Below are 8222 nucleotides of genomic sequence, written 5' to 3' on the forward strand. Positions count from 1 at the left end.
GGGAATCCTGTGGAGGGTGCTCCGGGAGTACGGGGTACCGAGCCCCTTGGTAAGGGCTGTTCGGTCCCTGTACGACCGGTGTCAGAGTCTGGTCCGCATTGCCGGCAGTAAGTCGAATTCGTTCCCAGTGAGGGTTGGACTCCGCCAAGGCTGCCCTTTGTCACCGATTTTGTTCATAATTTTTATGGACAGAATTTCTAGGCGCAGCCGAAGCGTTGAGGGGGTCCGGTTTGGTGACCTCAGCATTGAATCTCTGCTTTTTGCAGATGATTTAGTGCTGTTGGCTTCATCAAGCCGTGACCTCCAACTCTCACTGGAGCGGTTCGCAGCTGAGTGTGAAGCAGTTGGGATGAAGATCAGCACCTCCAAATCCGAGACCATGGTCCTCAGTCGGAAAAGGGTGGAGTGCCCTCTCCGGGTCGGGGATGAGATCCTGCCCCAAGTGGAGGAGTTCAAGTATCTTGGGGTCTTGTTCACGAGTGACGTTAGGAGGGAGCGGGAGATCGACAGGCGAATCGGTGCGGCGTCTGCAGTAATGCGGACTCTGCACCGGTCCGTAGTGGTGAAGAAGGAGCTGAGCCGGAAGGCAAAGCTCTCGATTTACCAGTCGATCTACGTTCCTACCCTCACCTATGGTCACGAGCTTTGGGTCGTGACCGAAAGAACAAGATCCCGGATACAAGCGGCCGAAATGAGTTTCCTCCGCAGGGTGTCCGGGCTCTCCCTTAGAGATAGGGTGAGAAGCTCGGTCATCCGGGAGGGACTCGGCGTCGAGCCGCTACTCCTCCGCGTAGAGAGGAGCCAGCTGAGGTGGCTCGGGCATCTGGTTCGGATACCTCCTGGACGCCTCCCTGGAGAGGTGTTCCGGGCATGTCCCACCGGCGGGAGGCCCCGGGGACGACCCAGGACACGCTGGAGAGACTATGTCTCTCGGCTGGCCTGGGAACGCCTTGGGATCCCGCCGGAGGAGTTGGTTGAAGTGGCTGGGGAGAGGGAAGTCTGGGGTTCCCTGTTAAAGCTGCTGCCCCCACGACCCGACCCCGGAACAAGCGGAAGATAATGGATGGATGGATGGATGAACCTAATTAATTGATGGGCTAAATGATCAATGCAAAATAAACCTGTATTGACTTTTACTTACTTTCATATGTATTGGTTCAGGTGATAAACCGTTCAATTCAAACCTTTCTTTTCAAAAATTACTACAGAAACATTTCAACTTCCAACTTCCAGAGTAAATGTCTGGATTTTATAGGCAAATTTAAATAGCAATATTTGAACATAACTTTAATTATATAACCTAAGCAATATATACAAACTTGTTAATAATGTCTTAACTATCCAGAAATGCAAAAAAATAAACATTTGCCACTCAACATTGTTTGTCTAAATAAAGAAATTAAACATAACTGGAAAAATAAACGTCTTAGTGAATAACAAAAATAAACAAAAAATGGAGCCTTACTGCAGGTAAAACACTAGTGCTTTTGTCCACAAGCACAGCCCAACTCAACAAAAAAAATGAAAGCTCCTTTGGGCTGCTTTAAGACCACACAAATAAAATAAAAATGAAAATTGTGGCGAAGGGGGTAAACCGCGGTTCTCTACATTTCTCAGTTTAATTAACGTTAAGAGTAGAAAACACATACAGGAGGACACTTCTCTCTAAGCACCTTCCTACTCGAGTTGTGCGCGTTAGCAAATTCACACAGTTTAATGTTATGCTAACTCTGATACAGGTCAGACTCTCAGTAGCAAAATTAGTGGTGTGTTCCCCACCTTCACATTTGTACATAACCTACAGTGGCTGATGGCCGAAAAAAAAACTTCCAATATCCCTCCGCTTTGAAGTGGACGGAGGAGGTGGCATGTTGTAAGTGCATGTGTGTGTGATTGTGTGTGTGTGGGAGAGAGGGGGCCAAGAAATCAACCAATCAAATGCGTGTTAAGGGAAAAAACATGGACTGTCACATTCAGCAAGTGAAAAGGGATAAATGTTAATCTGAACATAATGAAAATAATTCACTTAATAATGGTAGGGTCAATTCTATCCTTATAGACCAGGGGTCCTCAAATACAAATCTTGAAGGTCCACAATTATTTTTTTTTCATACAAGCATGGGTCCATTTATTAATGTCGGTCAAGTACAAGGCAGGTCGAAGGTGGTAAAGGTAGTTTTCTTTTGACCAAACAAAAATACAATGAACATTCTGAATAAATAAAAATAAATTAACAAAACATTTTTTTGACTTAAAAATACAGAAACATAAATAACAAAAAAAATGCAAGTACAATGATTATACATGTACACTAAATAATTGACTAGATCTGTCATTAAGGTGCAAACAATAACTATTGACAGCACATTTTGTTACTGTAAAACACTGCTGGACAAAAAAGAAAACATTTGCAAGTAGTACAATTAAGGGTGTCAACAATAATCGATGCGGCGATGCATCCCGATGCGGGGCAGGGACGATTCGATTCGATGCGGGCAACACGCTGAATCGATTCAGCGCATTTTAAAATATATAAGTACGTTCAAAAATCTTCCCTGCGCAATTCCGGTGATGCAATGGATTTGGTTTCCCCATTTGTATTGTTATTCTCATGTTTACCTGTAGAGAGAGCTACTTTACATTCAAAGCAAGCCCGTAGAGGTTAGATCGGGCCTAAAAAATTCCAGCCCAACCCGACACGGCCCGTTGGTATTGAAGCCCGACCGGCCAGATCAATTAACTATAGATTTGCATGCCCGAGCCGAGTGATGCGGGAAAAAAAACGCAGCAGCAGCAGCAATTTATTTTCATTTCTTCAAGTTTTCTTACTGTTTAAATAGTCTACATATTTTTATAAGAGTTATAAAAGCCTTTACACAACGAAATAACGCTGGGAAAGTTTAATATAAAAAAAAACACGGTTTTGCAGACACACAGAGGAGAAGATTCGAAAGGATCACATTTGCCTTTGTGTGCATAAATAAAAGTGTCTTTCCTAACAAATTCTCAGTTGGCAGACAAAAAAACGCAAGTTTACTCAATATTTAAATAGTCTACATATTTTTATGAAATTTATAGAAGCATTTACACAACGAAATAACGCTGGGAAAGTTTGATTAAAAAACAAAAAACACGGCTTTACAGACACACAGAGGAGAAGATTCAAAAGGATCACATTTGCCTTTGTGTGCGTAAATAAAAGTGTCTTTCGTAACGAATTCTCAGTTGGCAGGAAAAAAAACGCAAGTTTACTCAATATTTAAATAGTCTACATATATTTATGAGAATTATAAAAGCATTCACACAACGAAATAACGGGAGGAGAAGAAGAAAAAGAGGGCTGCACCACAGCCCTCTGCGCATTTTTTTTTTTTTTTAAATACTTTATTAGTCCGGCGCGGCGGCCCGACCCAACCCACCGAAATGTGAATGCTTAACATTTCGGGTCAGGTCGGGTTCGGGCACAAGATCTAACCTCTATGCAGGGGGGACGAGGAACCCAAATCTGCTTCCTTACCGGAGTAACGTCACAGACAAGCGCAGTTGTAATCGAGAGAGCAGAGAGATAGGACATAACATAACAATGGCTGAAAGAGGGAGCGAGAAATATTATAGATATAGGATTGGCTAGGCCTACATTTTACTTTTGATCTACATTGCAATTTAGTTGATGTTTTGTTTGCAACTGAACTGATCCCTGGATTGATATTGCGATAAAGATGCTGCTGCACTACAATATTTTCTTTGTCGTTTTCTTTAATATTTACTTGAATATTTTTATTGATGGGTCGTTGTGACTAAAATACAGTGACTGTTATTACTGATTTTGCACAGGAGTTCAGATGTTGCACTGTGTGAAAGGCTGCTACAGTGTGTAAAAAAAAAAAAAAAAAAAGAGAAAGCCCTGGTCTCATTATAAGCACTAATTAAATGCTGTGATCTGATTTTTTTTTTTTTTAAAAGATATATATGAAAGTATACTATTTTCATTTGACTTCGACCAGGAGTGACACAAGAGCCAATAAAAAGTTGTTTAATGTCTGTCCGCTTGTGTTGGCTCATGATTCACAAAAAATATGCTTTGCTTTAGAATTTTAATGAATCCCAGGCTTTAATGCATCGCAATGCATTGCCGAATCGAACCGAAGCGAATCGTGACCCTCTGAATCGAATCGAATCGAATCGTGGCCTTCCGAATCGTAATCGAATCGAATCGTGAGGGCAGTGTTGATGCACACCTCTAAGTACAATACATGTTCACTAAGTTGTAAAGCAATAAAACTGCAACAAAATGAATGAAATGAACAAAAAAAAAAAACATTTTTTATAATGGGTCGAAATTATTTTTCGAGCACCTTAGACAGTCATTTGCATTGCATATAATTTAATATATATATGTATTTGTGAAAAAATATTTTTTTAATGATTTTTTTTCTTTGATAGAAAATATTTTATCTTTAGTGAAGCAACTTTTTTGGGGATTGAATAATTTAGACACAAATGTCCCAATCATAATATGGCCCAAACACAAAAAGTATTGCTTCAATCAAAGAAAACTTTTTCAATTAAAAATTCACATTCGAAAACTTTTTTTCTATGATTGAAATTTTTCTTTTTTTTGATTGAAGTGATTTTTCTTTTTGAAAATCTATAAAAAAAATTTTTGAAGCAACTTATTTTTTGATAGAATAATTAAGAGAAACATGTCCAAGTCAAACCCGAAGAGCCTTCATCACATTTCTTTGTACCTGAAATATCCCCTGAGCTTAATCTGGTATGTTATTATGCTCTTGTATATGGAGAACATATAGGCTATATTTATATTTACCTTCATACATCTTGCATTGATAGGAGCATAGGTAGGCTATTTCATTTGCTACTATGGTTGATTATTTTCAGGAATGTTGATTTTTTTTTTTTTTTTTTAAACATGCATTTATTATCAATAAATATGAAATGAATTTATGTACCCATAAAGAACATCATATTTTGTTACGCTAATGCACCTCATTTGGAATCATTCCGAATAGATTAACAGCAAATAAACACTGAATAAATAGTCCTCCTGCAGATACATACTATCTATTGATTGATAGTGAATTTGACATCATCCCACTCCTACCATCTAAATTAATGCAGCTGAGGTGACACAGGTATACCACACAGTAAAACGTAGCCAGCCAGAGCTGACTGTGGACACAGGCTCAATCAGAAGATTTTTATGTGATTCCAAAATGGTGAAGAAAATGACTGGGGAGAACAAAGCAAGAGGCACTGTTGAAACAAGTCCTGGGTCCAAAGGCAGTGGGTGATGTGCTCAAGATCTTAACGTCACCCATCCCATTCTCCATACAGACCGATGCCTCGAATAAATTGAGCAGGAAGATGCTTCCCCTTGCTGTCCAGTACTCAGTCCAGAGTCTGGGCTCACCAACAAAATGCTGGACCTCATAGATAATGCAGATGAGTCAGCTGCTGGAATTGTAGCTCTCCTGGATCATTCCCTTAAAGCAGTAATGTGAACTAAGGTTGGTTAACCATGTTTTTGAATAATATCAATGGCTAAACAGTTATAATCATATTTTCGTTATTTTTTTTAACGCAACCCTTCCAGATTCTTTGTTTAACCCATAGCAACGCCCTTGACAATGAAAATGCTTTTCTTCGGCAATCTTCGGAAATTACGTCACACCAGGAAGTGCGAGGGAAGTCCGCCATAGAAGAGTATTGTTTTTTTGCATTGCTTCTCGGTAAGATGCCACGGCGGTGTGTGGCAATGTTTTGTTGTCACTCAAACGAAAAGTTGTATGAGTGGCCAAAGGATAGCATGGCACGTAAATGGACATCTTTCGTTCACACGAAGCGACTGAATTTCACGCCATCATCGAGTAGTGTTCTCTGCTGCAAACACTTCAAAGATGCCTGTTTCCTTAACCGGTGTTCTGCCAATATATCCTACATCGGCGAAACGTGCTACATGAGTCGAATTTGACACCTAAAGTACTACCGTGCGCTCTAAACTTGTTTTGTTTAGATGCATACAGGAATAACGTACTAAAAAAATGCCTGCAGAAAATACTTAAATGTAATTATATCAAATAAGGACTGTTTAAATACGCTACGTGACTAATGTGGTCAACTGCTTCAAAGCTAACACAAAAAAACACAATGGTTAAAAGTATGAGAGGGTAATACATGCAAAAAGTATCTTTGAGGCTGTGAAAAGGTTCTAAATAACTAAATAAAATCAAAAATAGTGAGTACTCGCCGCTTCTAACCGATGTGCGCATGCGTGTGGATGCATGCGCAAGCGCCCTGAGCATTGTGTAGGACGTTTCGCCGCGTAGTAAGGAATGGCCGAACACCGGTCTGCTTATGATCAAGGATTTGCCAAAAAGTAAGTGTGATTTTTGGATAGATGACTGATGACTTTGTCAAAGCAGAGCTGCCAACTGTTGTGGAATGAACAGTATAAGCTAGCGACGTTAGCCGAAAGTTAACTCGTGGCAATCCCCGATCATAGTTGTTGTTGCGTTCGCAAGGTTAAGCGTGTTTAAATTGTGCGTCATCTACGATCTTGTCCGAAAGGGTTAATCCACTGTCAATCGGGAGAGGGGTGTGGATGTGCATATAAGCGGGTCGGCGTCGCGGTAATTCACGGTCACGTTACAGTAAGAGACACACACCGCCGGTGATTTTGTGCACATTTATTTGTATTTGTATTATGTATTTCCACCTTCATGCTTCAAGCATTGCATTGCATTTGTATGGTTCGGCGTTTCTTTCACGGTGATCGCTTGATAGCCTTCTAGTTTGTGTTTTACATACAAGAGCCGCTGACAGGTGACAACAACATGCGTGTTGCTTTTAATGTCTGGCAGCGAATCAGCGAGCGCGCAGGTCACGCAGTGAATCATGGGAAATGTAGTCTCGGGACAACACTGAAGTGGTGCTTTGTAATCTGTTCGTTCGTGTGAAAAAACTACATTTCCTCACGCCATTAGACGCCACTTCCTCCCGAGAGCCCCGAGCTGTGTTGTACTGTTAGCTCCATGTGTTAATAAAGAAACAAAGTTGTCAGCACGTCGTGTGTTCGATACATTTGTAAACAAAAAGCTCATAACAAGACACTATACACGATCCGTTTAAGAGACGCTGGAGTAGTAGGAGGCGAGGAGGAGATCAGCGAGAAGCAAAACTTCGCGGTCGAATGTGGCGGCAGTCCGCTATTATTTTGTTTTCTCATTGTTGCCACAATAAAGTGGAGAAAGCCATCAACGACTCATCTCCTTCTTTCCCCCCAACGTTTTTATATTATTATTTTATATGCACGAGAGCTAAAATGAACATGAAGTCTGATTATTATTTTTTTTTAACAATGTCATCAGATAGACAAAAACATAAAATTATGTGCAAATGCCTGCATCTTCAAATCATGAAAATAATAACAGCCTATATTTGACCAATCTTGTAATCTCGATGGGTCTTTTATCCATTCCATGTCAGGTAGTCTAGGCACATTGTTTGCATCCTGATTAGCGTCTGGCTAATACATGTTAGGTCCAACATAAAATTCCAACCTCCTCTTCTTCCTCCTACTCTTCAAAAACTTGGCTCTCCTCCCTTGCGCTCGATCTATCACTTATATCGCTGTTTGAATCATTGCTTTGTATGGCGGCAGTATGTATGGAGCTGCCATCGCTGTTCCCAGTGTGACGTATCACTTCTGGGTTCGTCCCCTTTCAGGTTCGAACTTCGGAAACGCGATTATTTTGTCAAATATACAACATATAAATTATTTTTTCATGCTTTATTTGTTGGACAATGTTTAATTACTTTAATTGTGACCCTATTTGGCATGTTATGAAATTACTTCACATTACTGCTTAAAGAAATTTGTCATGTATATGAATCACGTGCCCGGATTCATTGCTGATAACACAAATGTTAATTACGATATTCACAACTTCGTTTTCACTAACCTGCATAAATTTTTTTTTTTTTTTAAATTAAAAAAAAATTTTTTTTTAATTCTGCTGCAAGGAAACTGCCATGCCCACATAGTGCACAATACGGTTTTCTCATCTAAAAATACATACATTTCTATGCATTTTAGGAGTTTTGAGGATCCCCCTTTTTTTCGCCCGTAAGGCTTTGGGCGCGAGGGGGGCGTCCCTTATTCCTATTTCTGAAAGGTGGCAACCCTACCGGCGGGCGTACCA

Source organism: Corythoichthys intestinalis, chromosome 1 (genome assembly GCF_030265065.1).
Source record: "Corythoichthys intestinalis isolate RoL2023-P3 chromosome 1, ASM3026506v1, whole genome shotgun sequence".
NCBI classification, from domain to species: Eukaryota; Metazoa; Chordata; class Actinopteri; order Syngnathiformes; family Syngnathidae; genus Corythoichthys; species Corythoichthys intestinalis.